The 20149-nt window shown below is 44.5% G+C and overlaps 1 protein-coding gene across 1 annotated transcript in view; it reads right to left on the bottom strand.

Annotated features, from left to right (window-relative positions):
* LOC147103116 (CUB and sushi domain-containing protein 2-like) overlaps window positions 1-20149 on the bottom strand; it is a 904868-nt gene that overhangs the window by 612777 nt on the left and 271942 nt on the right. The gene's annotated exons all lie outside the window — the stretch shown is intronic.

Below are 20149 nucleotides of genomic sequence, written 5' to 3'. Positions count from 1 at the left end.
CTGTTGTGAGCCACCTTGGCCTACAAGAGAAAGGAAAGTGTGTGAGTGAGTGTGGAGCAATGTGTTTGGGTGAAGTGCTTGCCATAGTTGAATATCTGTCATAGTGTGCAACATGTGAGATGTGGGTGTGAGTGTTGGTAGGTAGAGATTATTGGTGAGTGAGTGCTGGGGGTGTGGTGCTTTGGCCAGTGTGTGCACACTGTGGTTCAGACGGTGGTATGCAGCAATTGTTCAGGCATTGACCACCCGAGTGAGGTTGTTGAATTTCTTCCTGCACTGTGTGTGGGTCCTGGGGACCACAGTGCTGCCCGAGACCTGATGGGCAATGTCCCTCCACATGGTGCAGAAGACTTGCGGCGAGGGCCTCCTGCCAATTGCTGGGCAGAGCACTGCCCTCCATCTCTCCACAGAGGACACCAACTCATCCAACGCTTTGATTGAAAATCTGCAGGCTCTCTCACTGGGGCGTGGATCTGCCATGAGTACAGCTGGTTGAGTCGTCCGGCTCCTTGGACTTGGCCAGTTCCTGCTTGCTGACACAGGTTCACAGGCAGCAATGCTGAGAATGAGGTTCTGCAGCATGAATGAACCTCCCCTTTAAGAACTGGAAAGAGCCTGTGGCAATGATGACTTGCGATCAGACTGCACCTGATAATGGTTAGCACTTTGAATGTAATGCCACTGAGCTAGGCCGCTAGCGCTTGATTTCGCGCTCTCATCCTTTCTTTAAGCGATGACACTGAATTTTGCGTGCAGCGAGATTCATTAGCGCCTGGCACTAAATCTCAAACTTTTCCAAAGTTAGCGCCCATTCCTGGGCAATAATGAATTTCTGCCCCTTAAGTTTTTCAAACGTCATCATGTGAAAGCTTTGATTCCTAAATATACATTGCACCCTCCAGTCGGTATTTCTGTGGTAATTAGTGATGCTGGTGTTTTGATTAACTGTTTCTGCCTCCAGTCTGTATAGCTAATCAGCAAATCTGCTGTTTATTGCCTTATGCTTGTCTGTGAAACAGAAGCTATTGGTTAATAGACATTTTTTACATATGTAAATGAGGTTAATTTGAAATTATGGTTTATAGTTTGAGCTACGGGGAAAGTTTATTACTGGCGTCACAGTACATTATATTATAGATGCAATACCACTAAAGTATGCTATGCAACTGAAGCAACATGTGCAAACATGGCGAGTTTGCAAATGCTTTGCCTTTTAACTCAACTCCATCAAAACGTGAATATAATCCTGTCAATTCTGGTTACACAACAAACATTTAAAGATGTGTCTGTAAATAAGTTACTTAGAATCTGGTAAAGAGGACTTGGTGAGTGTTTGTGACATAATTGGTCCTCACCCTATTTCTGAAAAGGGCATCCATAGAGTGAAAACTCCTGAAGTGTGAGTTACTCCAGGCTCTTAAAATGTGTTCTTGTGGAGTTAGTTGACTGGAAGCAAATCAGAATAAAGAGATCTGCATTTTACACTTTTTAAGTGAAATATGCCTGAAAACTGCCAGTTACTAAGAAACACTAGTTAATAAGAGATTACCCCCATCTCATACAATAGCAAAATACTGCAGATGCTGGAAATCTGAAATAACATCAGAAAATGCTGGAAACACTCAGCAGGTCAGGCAGCATCGAGGAGAGAGAAACAGAATCAGTTCTGATGAAGGGTCCCCGACTCGAAACGTTGACTCTGTTTCTCTCTCCTCGATGCTGCCTGACCTGCTGAGTGTTTCCAGCACTTTTCTGCTGTTATTTTACCCTCATCTCATGATGGTTCAGAGGCCACACAACAACTTGCCTTCATACCACAAAGCCATTTTTAACTTCAGGAACGAGTCAACGGAGGCCAAACTGAAATGACCAACCTGGAAAACCTTCAACAGGATCTCTATTTTTAATATGCCCCCATTGGGAAAGCATCACCGTGCCAACTGAGATTCATTCTGCTATTTATACAAAGCCTCTAATGTAGAAAAAAATTCTAAAATGCTGCACAAAAGCATAAGGGAGAAAAAAAAATGGACGCCGAGCCAAAGAAGGAGAGAACCAAAATTTTTGCAAGACACAAATGGAACGGTGGAGGGGTTTATGTCATGCATGCAGAGACAATAAAATATTACTGATTGCTGCTCTTTCAAAATGTTCAGACTTCCATCACGTTTCTTCAGGCTTTTCTTCTCCCAGACAAATGAGCAAAATGCTATAAACGTAACTAATCTCCAATACTTACTCAGCTCTCCGTCAAGGTTCCCTGCACTACCCATTTTATTTCCATGTTCATTAGAATGAAGATTGATTTAATGCTGGGGAAAGTAATGATTTTCGCATTACAGCTTTTGTAATGTCATCGCACAGGAGCGCAAATTGCCAAACGACAAAGCCATTTTTAACTTTAGGTACAAGCCAATGAAGGCCAAACTGAAATGACCAACCTGGAAAACCTTCAACAGGATCTCTATTATTAATATGCCCCGATTGGGAAAGCATCACCGTGGCAACTGAGATTCATGCCATGTTGATTATCCAATGCACAGATTTTTCCTTAACCTCTGACTGTTTAATTTATTCGCTTATGGGATCTGGGTGTCGCTGGCAAGGCCAGCATTTGTTGCACATCCCTAATTGCCCTTGAGAAGGTGGTGGTGAGTCGCCTTCTTGAACCGCTGCAGTCCGTGTGGTGAAGGTACTCCCACAGTGCTGTTAGGTAGGGAGTTCCAGGATTTTGACCCAGCGACGATGAAGGATCGGTGATATACTTCTAAGTCAGGATGGTGTGTGACTTGGAGGGGAACTTGGAGGTGGTGGTGTTCCCATGCGCCTGCTGCCCTTGTCCTTCTAGGTGGAAGAAGTCGCGGGTTTGGGAGGTGCTGCCGAAGAAGCCTTGGCGAGTTGCTGCAGTGCATCTTGTAGATGGTACACACTGCAGCCACGGTACGCTGGTGGTGGAGGGAGTGAATGTTTAAGGTGGTGGATGGGGTGCCAATCAAACGGGCTGCTTTGTCCTGGATGGTGTCGAGCTTCTTGAGTGTTGTTGGAGCTGCACTCATCCAGGCAAGTGGAGAGTATTCCATCACACTCCTTACTTGTGCCTTGTAGATGGTGGAAAGGCTTTGGGGAGTCAGGAGGTGAGGCACTCGCCACAGAATATCCAGCCTCTGACCTGCTCTTGTTGCCACAGCAGTTATGTGGCTGGTCCAGTTAAGTTTCTGGTCAATTTGTTGATGCCCAGGTTGTTGATGGTGGGGGATTCGGCGATGGTATTTATTAGATCCGTGGTTCAGTGGATAAATAATTACACGGATGCTATACATAAACAAATAACAGGTCTTTACTGGAGGAGGGTAATCTCTAGACTGGGGTACAGAGGCATGCGCACAGTTTATGCTGTGTGGTCACTGCCGGTACTACAGTATACAGGAGCTGTAAAAAGTAGTTCTGACTTAAAGCACATACACTACAATTCCTCCCTTTTTAGATTAATAATACCCCCTTAATATTCAAATAACAATTACATTTTTACATGTACATTCAATAACAAAAGTCCATTTATAGATTCAGTCTTTGGGGTGGCTTCCTGACCCTTTCGGGATAGCGCCTTTCCGGAGGTTCTTGTTCTTGGTGCAGAGGCGATTCTGACCCCCTTTCATCGGGTAGTTCATCGGGTTCCACTGCTACTGGGTTTGAAGTAGATACTACCGGTATGTCGGGTTCATCCCCAGGTACTCGAGACATGGGGTTGACGCATTCCTGTGATGCTAAGATCTGATCGACGTGGCGTCTCACAATGTTCTCCCCGACATCCACTGTGTACATTAATGGCCCCTGCCTTGTACATATCGTTCCGGGTTGCCACTTCTCTGTTCGATAGTCCCGGGCCAAGACTGGTTGCCCTACATTGAAGCTCCTTGTCGGCTTCTCGTTGATGTGCTGGAATTGTTTGTCCTCAACATTTCTTCGCACATTTGGTCTGAGCAAGTCCAGACGAGATCTCAACCTTCGGTTAAAGAACATCATGGCCGGGGTCTGGTTGGTAACTGCATGTGTCGCGTTTCGGTAGGCTAATAAGAAATTGTCCATCTTATGCTGTAGTGGAATTTCCTCATCGCATATGGCCTTTATCGCCTTCTTAAAGGTTTGTACGAACCTCTCAGTCAATCCATTGGTGGCTGGATGATACGGGGCGGATGTGTAATGCCTTACCCCATTCCTTTTCATGAATTTTTGGAACTCGTCGGACACAAACTGTGGTCCATTATCAGAGCAGATCTGCTCTGGCAACCCGTTTCTGGCAAATATGGTCCGTAGGACTGCAATCGTTTTCTCTGTAGTGGTTGAAGACATCTTTATCACCTCAGGCCACTTTGAATGAGCATCCACTGCTATTAAGAACATTGAGTCCATGAATGGACCAGCGAAATCAATGTGCACCCATTGCCATGGAGAGGAGGGCTACTCCCATGGGTGTAGAGGGGCATGTGGTGGTGCATTTTGGACCTTCTGGCATCCTAAGCAGCTCTTAGTTAGGTCTTCGATTTGTTGATCGATTCCCAGCCACCACACATAAGCCCTAGCTAGGCTTTTCATTTTCACTCCCCCCAGATGACCTTCATGTAGCTCATTTAGCACTCTCTCCCTTAACTTGGGTGGAATCACCACTCTGGATCCACACATCACTGTCCCCTGGCATACTGACAGCTGTTCTCTTCTGGATGAGAATGCTGGCAACAGTGAGTCGCCATGTGTTGGCCATCCCCTCACCGTCAATTCATATACTCGTGACAGCGTCGGATCATTGCGGGTCTCCTTCTCTATATCCGCGTTTGTTACTGGCAATCATTCAATTATCGACGAATAAAATATCTCGATAGGGTCCACTGCTGGTGCTTCCTCCACAGTAGGCAGTGGCAGGCACGATAGCCCATCAGTGTTCCCATGCTGTCTCGTGCCTTTATATTCTATTTCATATTGATTCGCCCCTAGAAACAGGGACCATCTTTGTAACCGCTGTGCAGTCATTACTGGCACGCCCTTCTTAGGATTAAAGATGGAGACAAGTGGTTGGTGGTCAGTCAGCAAAGTGAACTTCTGTCCATGCAGATAGTGGTTGAATTTTTTTACTCCCCATACTAGGCTGAGGGCCTCCCTGTCAATCTGGGTGTAGTTGCGCTCGGCTGAGGTTAGTGACCGAGACGCAAAGGCTACTGGCCTCTCCAGCCCATCTGGGAATTTGTGCGACAGCACCGCTCCAATGCCGTAAGGTGATGCATCACATGCCAAACAAATTGGTAGTGCTGGGTTGAAATGGGCCAACACCTCTTTTGATGTGATCAATTCTTTACACTTCTGGAAAGCTCGTCTACGTTCGTCATCCCACTTCCATGGTACCCCTGTTTGCAGTAGGGTGTTCAGCGGGTGTAATACCGTAGACAAATTTGGTAAGAACTTGTGGTAATAGTTTACCAGCCCGAAGAACGACCTCAGTTGTGACACATTTTCCGGTGCTGGAGCCTTGACAACTGCCTCTATCTTGTCAGGGGACTTATGTAACCCCTCTTCATCGATGACGTGGCCGCAATACGAGATCTGTTTCTGGAAAAACTCGCACTTGTGGCGATTAGCTCGTAGCCCATATTCCTTTAATCTGGCGAGCACCTTCTCCAAGTTAGCGAGGTGATCACCGTCATTTTCGTCCGTGACCAAGATGTCGTCCAAATAACACTGGGTCCCTGGAATCCCTTGCAGGACCTGATCCATCGCCCTTTGCCAGATAGCCAGAGCCGAGGCTACTCCAAACACCAGCCAGTTGTATTGATAGAGACCTTTATGGGTGTTGATCGTAAGGTAATGTTTCGAAGCTTCTTCTATCTCCATTTGCAAGTACGCCTGGGCTAGATCAATTTTGGTGAAGCGTTTACCACCAGATAGCGAGGCGAAAGTATCCTCAATTCGTGGAAGCGGATATTGCACCGTGTGAAGGACTGGGTTCACTGTCACCTTAAAATCCCCACAGATGCGGACCTTCTTTGGTTCCACAGGCGTATTACTCAACGACCTCATTGCAGGAACGATGGGTGTAGCCCACTCGCTCCAGTCCACTTTGGACAGTACCCCTGAACGTTCCAACCCTTCCAGCTCTGCTTCAACTGCTGGTCTGATTGCATAAGGCACTGGTCTGGCCTTCAGAAACTTTGGGCTTGCATTATCCTCTATTTTAATTGTTGCTGTTATTCCTTTTAGTGTTCCTAGTCCCTCCTGGAACACTTCTTTTGCGTCAGTTAGCATTTTTGACAGTCGTCCAGGTGTGACGTCGTCATCCTTTTTGGCCTCCACCTTCAGTGCCTCTGGGGTTATTAGATTTCGCAGTAACCCATAAGTTTTTGCACCCATGGAATTTAACAGAACCAGTGCTTTATTAGCATCTGGCACTTCATTCGCCCTGCAGTACACCTCAATACGTTCCACATATGTCGCCCAATCTTCGACTTCATTGTCGAACGTAGAGATACTGCCACTCTTCGGCACCCTTGGTTGTGCGTTAACTATCACCAATGGCGCCTCCCGGGGTTTCCATTCTTCTCCGCTGGCACAATATGGCATCTTCCGCGCTTTCCTTCCTTCCCGCGCTTGCCCATCTTCTCCGCTGTGGCTTCGCAAAATGGCGTCTCCCACGCTCTTCCTTCTTCTCCGCAGCTCAATGGCGCCTCCCACGCTCTTCCTGCTTCTCCGTGGCTCAATGGCATCTCCCGTGCTCTCCCTGCTTCTCCGCGGCTCAATGGCGTCTCCCCTTGCTTCGCCCCACGGACCCCGATCAGCCCGTGATCCCTGGCTGTGTTCTGCGCGTTCTTCTCTTGATATTTGTCGACGCCGCTCAGTCTAGAACCCGGCTGTTTCTTACCCTCTCTCTCTCCGGTTTGCAGTATTTTTCCTCGACGCCGCTTGGTGATCAACCCCCGGCTGCGCCCTGCTCTCTTCACCCTCTTTCTTACCCCGTCAACGCTGCCCGGCTCTCTCTCTCTGCTGTCGGTCGGCTCTAGCCGCCGCTGCTCGGGAAGGGTCTGCTCTGGACCTGTCATCAGTCTCTTACTGCTCGTTGTGGCTGGGGAACCAAGCCCGGCTCTCCACAGCCTCCCCAGCGAAGTTGGATCTCTGCCCGACTGCTGGGCGGTTGCTCGCGGTCGACGCCTGTGTTCCTGGACTCGACTTTTTTTTTATGTTGCAGGTAGATTCGCATCAACACTCGTTGCCACTGTTAGATCCGTGGTTCAGTGGATAAATAATTACATGGATGCTATACATAAACAAATAACAGGTCTTTACTGGAGGAGGGTAATCTCTAGACTGGGGTACAGAGGCATGCGTACAGCTTATATACCGGTGTGGTCACTGCCGGTACTACAGTATAAAGGAGCTGTAAAAAGTAGTTCTGACTTAAAGCACATACACTACAGTATTGCTGTTGAATGTTAAGGGGAGGTGGTTTACAAGGATCTTTTATGTTGTTTTCCACTACCTAACTTAGTACAATACTATCCTAGATCAATGCAGAGTCAACAGAACTGAAGTTGCAATGCCAACAGTGATGTTTTCCTGCCAAGAAATACAGCAGTCTTAGTATACATACATACATACACCAGCATCTGAATGCCAATTAAATTTTAATGCTTGCACAGAGTTGATTGTCCCATTGACATCCATCAATAATAAAATTATTCAAGAGGTCCATTCGACTACTTAACTTTACACCAGCCGAAATTATATTACAACAGACCTGAGGACCAAATTGCACAAGACTGCCTCCTGCACCTGATGTTAAGCCTTTTGCTTAAATACATTTCTCCTAACTGGTTAGTCCTAATCACTCTTCAGAAAATCTGAGAATCCACAGCTAATAGGGAAAACAGAATTGAATCGGATGAAAAAAAAAGTTGATTTGACTTGGATATAAACAGGTGTCACAAATTTAGAATATTTGAAATAGATACAATTGTTTGCTATTTAATTTATTTGGAATAGTTTAAATGTGGAGATTTCACTAGTTTGAAGTCTCCCCAGGGCAATATATGCCACAAAAATATCATAATAGTTGTCAGCCTATCTTGTGGCATCCCGCTACAACTCAATGATGCTCAACAGTTCAACATTTGTTTGGAGCTCTATTTTAAGTGAAGAGGAGGTAGATGCTAGCTAAAACATTTGATGGGACAGACGCACAAGGTAGCAGAATTGTTTATTCACAGTCACCACATATTCTCCCTCTTGTTGGTAAAAGCATCCCGCTGCATAAAACAGAGCTATTCTCCAGCAGCAGTATTCTAAAGCCTGATTCTGATTGCAACACTGAGCATAGGGAGTTAAATTATTTTTCACGAATACCCCCATTCATATTCATTAAGCTTACCAAAGGAATGCTTATGACACATTTTCACATCATGTCTCCTATTTAGCATTAGATTAGATACCAAATTCATCAAATGAAATCAACATTCCAATCCCTGTTGGCTTTGTGAAATGATGCAGTACTATTTATTGCAACATTTCATTTTGGTCAATGCTTCTTCAACCAGTCTTCAAACAGCAGACAAAGCAGGTGGGGAAAAAAAAATCTACCATACAATTGGGCACAGCCAGCAGCCGGCACCATTTCTTTAAGTACATGTAGTTTGTGTAGAGGCTGCATGCCCCTTTACCATTTCCAACAACTCCTAATCTGTCCAAGTCAGACCATGGCATGAAGTGCATTTGGGCCAACTGCAGGAGATTGCAAAGGTTTGTGTCTGAAATTAACATTAGACTGAAGTGAATGAATACTCAAATGCAAGGTCTAACACGAAATAACTATTGGAATTGGTTGTACAGATTTTCTGATTTAAAATCAAACAAAGACATCCAACTACACATTTCTGCAAATGTCTATATAACTTGAGTGGAGGAATGGGTTTGTATTATTTTATCTCCTGTTCAGTTTTGAGGATTCCTGGGCACCTTGTCACATTTATAACAGGGCTGCATCGCTATCCAAGACCTAAAAATGAATATCCAGCAAATATAAACGCATTTTCTCTGGGTAGTTTAGTATTCTAGTGGTGACAACCTCCTACACTAGACTGGTATTCAAGTGAATGAAGTGTCAGGTCCATCCAATACTCTGATTTGTTTAGAGTTTCAGATAAAGCTGCGTTAACCAATTATTTTTGTAACTAAAAAGATGATTTTAAAATTAGCGAATAACTATCTTGTGGCTTGCTCATGCTAGGTCAATAACATGCTGTGATTGCAAAGTTGTACCACATAATGCACAATATGTTATTCTGCTGCCAAGGAGGAGTTGTATTCAACCAGACCCATCCATTTTTGCCACAAAGAAACATCCTCAGGTGAATGCCATTAGAGAGGGATGTTGGCAGATTCCCAGCTCCATGAATATCTGCCACTTTTCCTCACCCAGCAATAACAGCAAATGACGTGCAATTGACTTCAGCACGAATTGACTACCTTCCTTGTTTTGCAGCACATAGCTTAAATTGCATAAATGCTGAAACCTGAAATAATGTTACCATGTTTCATTTAATAGGTGAGCTTTTAATTATATATATTTTCTAGAAGTTTTTTTTATATAGAAAAAGTACAATAGTATCTGAAGCTCATATAATATGACCATTAATTTTCTTCAAAGATGATGTACATTTAACTACAAAGTAGCGAGAGATTTAATATTTGTCACTGGCCCTCCATAAACACCAACTTGTCCAGAACTCAGCTGCCAACATCCTGATCTGCACAAAGTTATGTTTGTCAGATACCTTCATACTCGTTGCCCACACAGGCTCCACATCCTTGCCCTATCCTACATCTGCAACCACTTTCTGCTTTACATGCCCTCTCATCCTCTGGGGGCGGGGGGGGGGGCGGATTCATTCTGTGCATCCAGCCCTCTCCCTCAAAATGATGGTGGTCCATTCATTCATCTTTGACCCACCTCTCTGAAGCTCCCTTTCTAAAATGATCCATCTCTGCATTTTACTTTTCTTCCTACCTTTAAAAGCCTCCTTACGCCGGATCTCTTTGACCAAACCTTCTCTCAGCTTTCTAAACTCTCCCACAAGTTTCCTTTCTCCCTCTGTGAAGTGCATTGGGATTTTGTCTACATTAAAGGGTGCAAAATAAATGCACGGTTTTTCTGTAGTACAGTTAATGGACCAATATGTTTAGAGGATGTTATCCATACTTTTCTTGTTAAATTCCTCTGTTATGCCTGAGAATCATTTTGATACTTTAAGAAAAAAACATATTCTTTACAATGTCTTTTACAGACACATTTAATACCTTCAGGACTTCAAAATTTGATTTGGAACAATTCAGTAATTTGTCCACACCAAAAATCCCTTGCCTTCCACTCCAGGACATTTCTGATTTAGTTGATGGAAGCAACTATAAATGCCCGTGTTCCTTCTCAGAATGGACAGGAAATCCATTTTTTTTAAACCAACAATCTATTCGCCTTTTCACTCCATCACACAATCTACTGTCCTGATCAACAACATTTAATTAAAAGGGTAAAATATAAATTACAAGGTAGATTTTCCTCTCCACCACGGATCACCTACCCTATATAGAACTTGGCCAATTTTCATGCCATTCAATCTCCCTGTTCTACAGATATTCACTGCTGGAGCTTCACACTCAAGAATTTGACATGATTAGAATGGTTAGATCTACCACCTATATGTACTGTGCCAATTGGACAAGTTATCTATTGATTATTGTATTTCAATTGGTGTTTTTCAGAACCAATTATTTTAGTCCATTGATTGGAACACCTAAACTTTGTTCATTTTGTTTAAGTCAGAAGGTGAAATGTCTACTTATTAGCCCTTGGAGTCGCAGTATAAAACATTTGTCCATTATATTGTCACTTGAGATCCATTCATTTCATGGTTAATGCACTGCAAATACTGTACTAGAAATCAATTACATTGGCTTCATCAAGCTAGACATCTACATATCATTAGCTGCTAGTCAGCTACAGCTATCTACATTAAAATACGATTCTCTATCTAGAGGATGTGTAAGAATACTGAATTGCAATCCATTAGATCTGTAGACATGGATTTCACAAGTCCGGTTCAGCTGATCATGCAAGTTAAAAAAAAAGAGGAATAAAAATCCATCGTTTTGTAGATGCTCAAGATAACCAATTTTCTGCTGCAGTGCTGTTAAATTATTGGAGACTCACTGTAAATTGAAGGAACTTGGCAGGAATGATTTTCTTTTTCTGAAGTCCATAATGATATCTGGTAACCTCAAAATGTCAAGGAGGCTTTTGGATATCATAGCTTGAAACAATAAAATGCTGCTGTGTGAGAGTTTAAGCAGTAAAACTATGTAAAGTAGCAAGCACAACACCTGTCATAAGCTTTGTTATTCTTGAGGTTTAAATTGCCTCTTGTAATTCCTATCTTTCAAATTCGATTTTTTCCCCCACATTCTCCTCCAATACACCTACATTGTCATTTGTAAACACTGATGCAAATATATTTTATTTAATATATCTGTCATACTTTCATCCTCCTAATGTTATTTTCAATTTCTCTTAAGTAAGAAGGAACCCACCAGTTCTTTTTGCTAAAAGAAAAGGTTTTTCTCCAAAATTATGGAAATAGCTCACAAAATTGCAGGATAGTAGTGCAGTGATTAAAATACAGGATGAGCAACCCAAAGAGTTGTAAGCTCAAATCTCACTATCACAAATTGTTATATTGAATTCAGTAAGTCTAGTCATTTTTGGGGCTAGCTCCAAAGAAAATGAAACCATGAAAGATGCCATTTGTCATAAAAACCCAACTGATTCACTAATGTTCTACTTAGTCTGGCCTACATATTACTCTTGCCTTCCCATCCTCCATAAATTTCAACTCGCCTAAGGCTCTGCTGTTCGCATCCTATCCCGCACCAAGTCTTGCCTGGAAGCCATGAAAAATAATGAAGGCGTTTGCCAGGCATCAGCTATGAGATAGGAAAAGAAAAAGGCCTACAAATAGGTAGAACTGATTGTAAAAGTGCACAGTAGTGGCTATTTTTCACATGTACCGACCAGATAAGTTTGGTATCAGTAAGTCAGCAGAATTGTCATGAAGAGTGAAGGGATTTGGAAGATTTAAAATTGCTTCAGGCTTGGATAAGAAAAGAGAATTGAATCAAATGAACACACTGATATATTCAATGGGCAAGGAAGCGAAAGATTTTTTGTGCACTTTCAACTGGCAAAGAATGATGGGGGAGATTTATGTTACAGTACAAGATTATTTCTGTCTGGAGAAACCCAATTTTTGAAACGGCTAAATTTAATCAGAGGATAGAAGAAACCAAATCAGTGGAGGATTTCATAACAACCACGCACTGTGCCTATGGAACTGCGTATGGCAAAATGATGTGAACATTTTGTGGTGGGATGACGAGATGAGAGACTGGTTGAAAGATTACAGTGAAACATGGAGTGAACCCTTGATAATGCAATAACTCAAGTGAAACCAAGCCAGATAGAGTGAAGTTATTAAGAGATCACCCAGGTGGCAATGGTAGGGGAACAAATAATGGCAGCAGACAAGAAAAACAGAGCAGACAACTTACACTCCCAAGCAGGATTACAGAGGGGGAATCAGGACCCTGGAAACAGAAAACCTGCAATAGACGTGGGAGATTCCAAATATATACCAGGCAATAATGCCCAGCTAGATAAGCAAAGTGTCCTAATTATCACTGTAAGGGGCACTTCCAGCCAGTACATCAGAAAGAAAGAGCAGATGGTAATGTTTCAAATAAATATAAGCATGCTTTTCTGGGCATGGAAGGAAGCGCGAACACCCATGGTTAGAGTGAAACTTTTTTTTTGTGGAAGTCCCAACAGAGTTTCAAGTGTGAGACAGATGGATCTGTAATAGTGAATTCCCAGTATGAGGAAATGGAACCACTACAGAGGCTAACTAAACCTTTATGTGGTCCAGGCAACGTTCGAAATGTAGGACAATGGTTCCTGGGTTCCTGTTCTCAGCAAACAGAATGGTAGCAAGAAATTATTCTTGCACTCGATCTTAGCCATTCACCATTACAAGTTCTTGGAAGTATATCATGGGAAAATGTTACGGAGAGAGTTTCACAAGCTTTTTCCAAGTCTCGGTTTGTGTAAATATCACTTTAAATTCAAAACCTGATAAAAAGCAATTTTCAATATCATGACAGCGACAAATCCCTATTCCATGATAAGAAGAACTGAGAAAAGAATGGGCTAGGATGGAGGAGCCAGGAGTGATAATGAGCACTAGAACGTACAGGCAAGTGCACGAGTAATTATAGCACTAAAGCCAAAGCAGTAAAGTCCAAATTTGAGTGGGCTTGGCTGAGTTGAACGAGCGTGTCTCAGAAGAAGATCATGGCCTCAGTGGATCAGACCATATCTCAGCTGATGAAGAAAAACATGCCATAATTTTAGGTTCTCTCAGATCCCTCGGTCAAAAGAATCTGTGGTGCTTACAACCTTTCTCACACCCATTGCAACATACTATTTGTTATCTATTCAGCCCAAGAAGATTTGCAAAGGCATATGTCAATTATACTGGCAGGCTTCTAAAAGATTCTACGCTAAACGGATGATATTCTAACAAGTGGGAAGACCCAATCTGAATGTGACAGACTTACAAGCTCGGTCTTGAAAAAATACAAGTGGAAGGGATTAAGTTGAAATAGAAATGATAATTCTCAAAAGACAATCAAATTTAAGGGACTTATAATAGTTCCCAAGGACTCAAAGTAGAACTGTACAAGATCCAAGTTTTAGAGACTATGGGGGAAATTTAAACCTTAAAAAAAAGGGTGGGTTGGGGCCATGGGATAATTAAATTGTTAAAAATTGAATTCTCGACCTGAACCCGCTCACTTCCAATTTTATCGGAGGTGGGATGGAGAGGGGGGGAGGGGGCAGGTGGGCAGCCAACCCACTTCTAGGAGGCAGGACGTCAATTTAAATATTATAATGAGGCTGGAAGCCTCTTTTTTAAACTCCATTTTGTTTTTAACTGCATGTGGATGGGTTTTACACACTCTGGAAAACCCAGCTGTTACAGCAAGGCGGGGACTGCTGGATCCAGGAGGTAAGTGGCTTTATACCTACCTCCTGGATCCAGGGTCCCTACCGAACCCACCCCCCACGATCGGAAACCCCCTCACGAGGCCTCCGATCGCCCCCCCCACCCAACTCTGCCACAGACATTGTTGAGGCTGGCCACAATCCTCTGGAGGTCGGCCATGATCTTCCCTTCACCACCCCGATCATCTGGCCCTGATCCTCTCTCCTCCCCCCCGACCTGATCGCCTGCCTGACCCCCACCCCACCGCCGATCCTTTCAACAGCCCAGTCTGATCCCCGATCTCTGGACAAAACCCGCCCCCATCCGTTTAACAGCCCGGTCCCCGATCCCTCCCTCCCTCCTTTGTGCGGCCTAGTGCCACAGGCCTACCCTCTCAATCTGGCTGGCTGCGGGCGGGAAACCGAGGCCTCATGTGCAAATCAGACCCTGCTGTTAAAGTCGGCCGGGCCTGCGAGAAACCCGGCCTCCCGGGTTTCCCAACTGCCTTGGAGCTCCCCCACCCCCCTACTATCCTCCTTAAAATCTAGCCTCCATCCAGACATGGAGAAAAGTTCCCTAACTTACCATTGCTATGAAGGGTTCTCCATGCTTGACAGAGAAACTTTAAGGGACCCCCTGAGCAATAATAAATCTTGCCAAAGCAGTGCTGTCCAAAGGATAAAGGACTAAGCTCATTGCCTACCCAGAGATTATGGGGGAAAAATTTGGTTGGTTAGCGCCTCCCGTTAGCGCCTCTGGGGGGAACTTAGCGTCCGAGCGTGGCGACTGTAGTGCTGCTCACGAAATTGACCAGTCATTTTGCGGCGGCGCTAAACACCACTGCCACGATCTCCTGCACCCGCAGATCGTGATGTCAGTCAAGCGTGCAATGCCACGGTACCGCCCCGGACCAGATATGGAGTCACGCCCCCTGCCTTAGCGCTTGCCACTAGGAACGACAGATACAGGGGAACATTTTCAAGTTGGGAAGGGACTGGGGGTGCGCTATTTAAAAGCGGGTGCTTCCTGCTTTTTCTTGTCGGCAAAATTTTTGGTACTCGCAGGTTGAGAGGGAGAGAGACGTCTGGAAAGATTTAACACTGTCCTAAGGAGATTTGGCCCTCAGCACCACATTTGAGGTTCCTAAGTGCCAAGCTCTTTCCCTGGGCCTATCCATTAGTGCTTCCAACACAATTGCTTTAGAGGTCTCTCTCCAGGCCGAGATTCAAGGCTGCAATGAGCAGGGTGTGGCTGGACAGCAAGATGGCCCCTCCCCTTTAAGAACTGGACAGCGCCAGTCTGTCTGGTTTCCATGTTAACTGACATCGCCTGAGCTTCGGTGGCGTTCTGATGTAGAGCCTCGCTCCCCGACGTTAGCACCTTAAGAGAGGTGTGTAGTGCCTGATTTACCGCTCAAGACACCTCCAGGGGCGATAGAGGAGAATTTTGCAGTCGGAGGTGATAATTAGCACCGGCCGCTAAACTTTTCGCCCGGCCAATATTAGCGCCCCACAATGGGCGATACCAAATTTTTCCCTCCATAGCTTTTAAATGGAGGAACCCAAGTATTTGCAGAAACATCTTAATACAGACTAAAGGCTGGATTTCTCAATGGAGACGAGTTGGAGGCGGGACTGCTGCTTGTCGTGTCAATAAACCGCCTCCATCATCGTCTGACCAACCAGAGGGATTTTCCCCTGATTGACCTTGTTAAGCCCGCCCTGTGGGCTCAGCAGGCCAATTAGGGAGGAAGACACTGACAGAGCACGTCAACGTCAGACGTGCCATCTGTCAAGACTTCTTGACAGAAGAAATGTCAGCGTTTGACAGCTCTGTGAAGCTGTCAAACACTGACAATCTCTGTAGTTTGATGAGCCCTTGTGTTCAGGACTCATCAAACCTTTCAACTTTGTCGATTTCAGATGGCTGTTGGTTCGGAGGATCCAACAGCCAGTCTGTGAAATCAACAAGGAGGATGTCGGGTCTCGCGATCCAGTGTGGATGAAGGCTGTAGGAAGAAAACAAGGTATGTGAACATTTTTTAGCACTTACCACTCACCTTACATACTTACCACTCCACACGTGCACCCATCACTCACCTCTACATCTTACTTCCAGGTGCCTCCGACCCCCGCAGACCTCCTTCATGTCTCCTCCAACCCGGCGGGGTTCTCCGAGGTCAGGAAGCCTTCACCTGTGAAGGTAAAATGCCATTAATCCTTTTTTCTGCCTGTTAACTAACTGTTAACAGGCAGTTAAAAGGATTTAATGTCTTTTCCACCTCCAGGAGATGGGACCCGAAGCAGCACATCTTCCCGCCTCCTGGCAAAAGGGCCTGGAGGTGGGATGGGGGCGGTTTTGCCATCCGCCCCCACTTTCTGCTACTTTACCGGCAGTCCCGCCTCCATGCCCGCCTCCTCGGGGCTGAGAAAATCCAGCCCGTGTTGTTCCACTACAGAAATGTGAGCAAGGCGAATGACTTCCAGCAGCATATGCTGTACAATCCAAGCACATCACATCAAATAGGAAAAGAAACTCTTTTCGACTTGTGGATGCGAGAGGCTTTTGGAATATTTTATTAGAAAATTTTACATATGGAGGCAAATCATAAGTGATCAATACCTCTTACAGACCTCATAAAATGAATAAAATAAATGCAGACAGTTCCTCGAGAGCTAATAAGGTGAAGGTGATTAAGGATTCATCTGGTACCCGTGACAAATATTCTTATCAGAGTTTTAATGCCAGTGTTCTTACAAGAAAGCAGGTGTAAACTATTTAGCTGTAGAGATTTTATTGATATTCTGGAGATTTCCTGCACCAGTGTGATTTTCTAGAAGAACCCATAACAGAAAAAAAGCCTTTGCTAAATAGCTGCAGCATATTCTTTGAATGATGATGCTTCATCAGGGAAAGCCATGCTGAACGTTGAGTCAGAGGATGGCCCACATGAGCACGGAGGAGTTAAGTTCGGGAAGGGTAAACCAATGCAAGGAGGAAGCCACTGCTGAGGAAAATCCAAGTCTGAGATGCAGTTTAGAAAGAGAAAGCCTTTATCAGGTGAAATCCAGTCAAAGAAAAGATCATGGAAGCGTTTGAGTAAAGCTAGTCAGGTTAAACTTTAGGCACCTAATATTCTACAACTCATCTACGAGCCTTCCACTGTTTTCAGCCAATTACACCAAAGACAGCGCATAACTTGACACAAAAGGAAAGGTAGGAATATTGTTGCAAAATAGCAGCTCAGGAGATACATCCATACAAAGGAGGAGCAAAGGAGGTCAGCAAATCAATCCTGTTGCATTATAATATTCAATCTAGTCTGACAGATTTGGGATTGGGGGTACGGAGACAGAGTGGGGATATACATAGACAATTTACAGTCAATGCATACCTTTTACATTTAACATTTTTAAAAACATGGTCAACAGCATCAGAGCAGCATTCCAACGCACTCCTGGCTGGCCTCCCACATTCTACCCTATGTAAACTTGAGGTCATCCAAAACTCAGCTGCCTGTGCCCTAACCCGCACCAAGTCCCACTCACCCATCACCCCTGTGCTCGCTGACCTACTTTGGCTCCCAGTTAAGCAACGCCTCGATTTCAAAATTCTCATCCTTGTTTTCAAATCCCTCCATGGCCTTGCCCTTCCCTATCTCTGAAATCTCCTCTAGCACCCCCTCTCCAGCCCCCCGCACCTCCGACCCAAGATATAATAATCGCTCAACCATTGGTGGCCGTACCTTCTGTTGCCTAGGCCCTAAGCTTTGGAATTCCCTCCCTAAACCTCTCTACCTCTCTTTCCTCCTTTAAGACGCTCCTTAAAACCTACCTCTTTGACGAAGCTTTTGGTCATCTACCCTAATTTCTCCTTATGTGGCTCATTGTTAAATTTTTGGTCTTATAATACTCCTGTGAAGTGCCTTGGGACGTTTTACTACATTAAAGGTGCTATATAAATACAAGCTGTTGTTGTTGTTGTCAGTAGCATCAGAGAGATTCCAACATAGTTAGGCATCAGGGAAGATGTAACGCACGGCACATTGGACCATGGACTTGCACTCAGAATTTTAAACCACCAACAACAACAACTTGCATTTATATAGCACCTTTAACATAGTAAACCATCCCAAGGCACTTCACAGGAGCGATGATCAAAAAAACATCGACAGTGAGCCACATAAAGAATAGGTACAGAATAAAGAATTAGGACAGATGACCGAAAGCTTAGTCAAAGGGATAGGTTTTAAGGAGCATCTTAAAAGGAGGAAAGAGTGGTAGAGAGACGGAGAGGTTTAGGGGGGAATTCCAGAGTTTAGGACCTACGCAGCTGAAGGCAGGGCCGCCAATGGTGGAGCGAACAAAATCGGGGATGTGCAAGAGGCAGAATTGGAGGAGCGCAGAAATCTCGGAGGGTTGTAGGTCTGGAGGAGGTTACAGAGATAGGGAGGGGCGAAGCCATGGAAGGATTTGAAAACAAGGATGAAAATGTTACAATCAAAGCGTTGCCGGACCAGGAGCCAATGTAGGCCAGCGAGCACAGGGGTGATGGCTGAACGGGACTTGGTGCGAGTTAGGATATGTGCAGAGTTTTGGATGAGCTCAAGTTTACGGAGGGTGCAAAGTGGAAGGCTGGCCAGGAGAGCTTTGGAATAGTCAAGTCTAGAGATAACATAGGCATGGATGAGGGTTTCAGCAGCGCATGAGTTGAGGCAGGGGCGGAGACGGGCAATGTTACAGAGGTAGAAGTAGGTGGTCTTGGGGCTGGAGTGGATACGGGTGCAGAAGCTCAGCTCAGGGTCAAATAGGACATTGCCAACAGCCTGATTCAACTTAAAATGTGGCCATGGAGTCGGTGGCTAGGGAACAGAGTTTGTGGTAAGGACTGTGGATAATGGCTTTGGTCTTCCCAATATTTAGTTAGAGGAAATTTCTGCTCATCCAATACTGGATGTGGGACAAGCAGCGTGACAAATCAGAGGTAGTGAAAGGGTCGAGAGATGTGGTGCTGAGGTAGAGCTGGGCGTCGTCAGCGCACGTGTGAAACTTGACATTCTGTTTGCAGATGATGTCGGCAAGGGGCAGCATGTAGATGAGACATATGAGAGGGCTAAGGATAGAGCCTTGAGGGATTCCCGAGATAATGGTGCAAGAGCGGGAAGAGAAGCTATTGCACAAAGATACAATATTGGCTAGTACTATATCAAAATCTACGATGCTGCTCCCCTAATTTTTTGCTTTGGAAGAGGCCTAAACTCTGAATCATTTCTATTAAGATTTCTGAATTGTCAGCCTTCCAGAAATTGTACTTGGAGAAAGAGGTACAGTTTTAAAAAGAAAGAAAGACTTGCATTTATATAGCGCCTTTCATGACCACCGGACATCACAAAGCACTTCACAGCCAATGAAGTAATTTTGAAGTGTAGTCACTGTTGTAATAGACAGGGAAACACGGCAGCCAATTTGCACACAGCAATGTCTCACAAAAAGCAATGAGATAACCAATTCCCTCAGAACGAAGTAGTTATGAGTATAACTGAATAATTGAGGGGGTTGCTAGTGGGTACCAGGGGAAGAGTTAGTTCCGGAAGGAGTGAGCTGTTTAGAATGGTGGGGAGCAAGGGCAGTGGAGATTTGAGGTTATCGTATGGAGAGTGAGGAAGTAAGTGGGGAAAATTGGTGAAAGTGAGTGGGGGAAGAGTTTAGGATGAAAAGGAAGTAATAATAGCAGTTTAAAACAAATAAAAGGAAATAAATAATGTTGGATGTGGAAAAAAAGCTACACAATAAGTTGCTTTGGGGTTTGCTGTTTCAAGTGTTACTATTTTGAAAGGCTGCAGGGGGAAAAGAAACAGATTATACAAATATTAAAATTACGCATAAACAAACAAACAGAGTGGGGGTGAAATTGGTCTTGGGCGGTAGCACAAAATGGGTGATAGCAAACCGGCAGATCGTTTTACAAACTGTCCGATTTCTTTTTCCATAAAGTGAAAAAAAGAATATCAGGCGGGGGAT

Source organism: Somniosus microcephalus, chromosome 20, assembly GCF_052327205.1.
Source record: "Somniosus microcephalus isolate GS21.2 chromosome 20, FLI_Smic_1.0, whole genome shotgun sequence".
Lineage (NCBI taxonomy): Eukaryota > Metazoa > Chordata > Chondrichthyes > Squaliformes > Somniosidae > Somniosus > Somniosus microcephalus.
The sequence above is the reverse complement of the archived record's forward strand: the minus strand, read 5'-3'. Positions and strand labels throughout refer to the sequence as shown.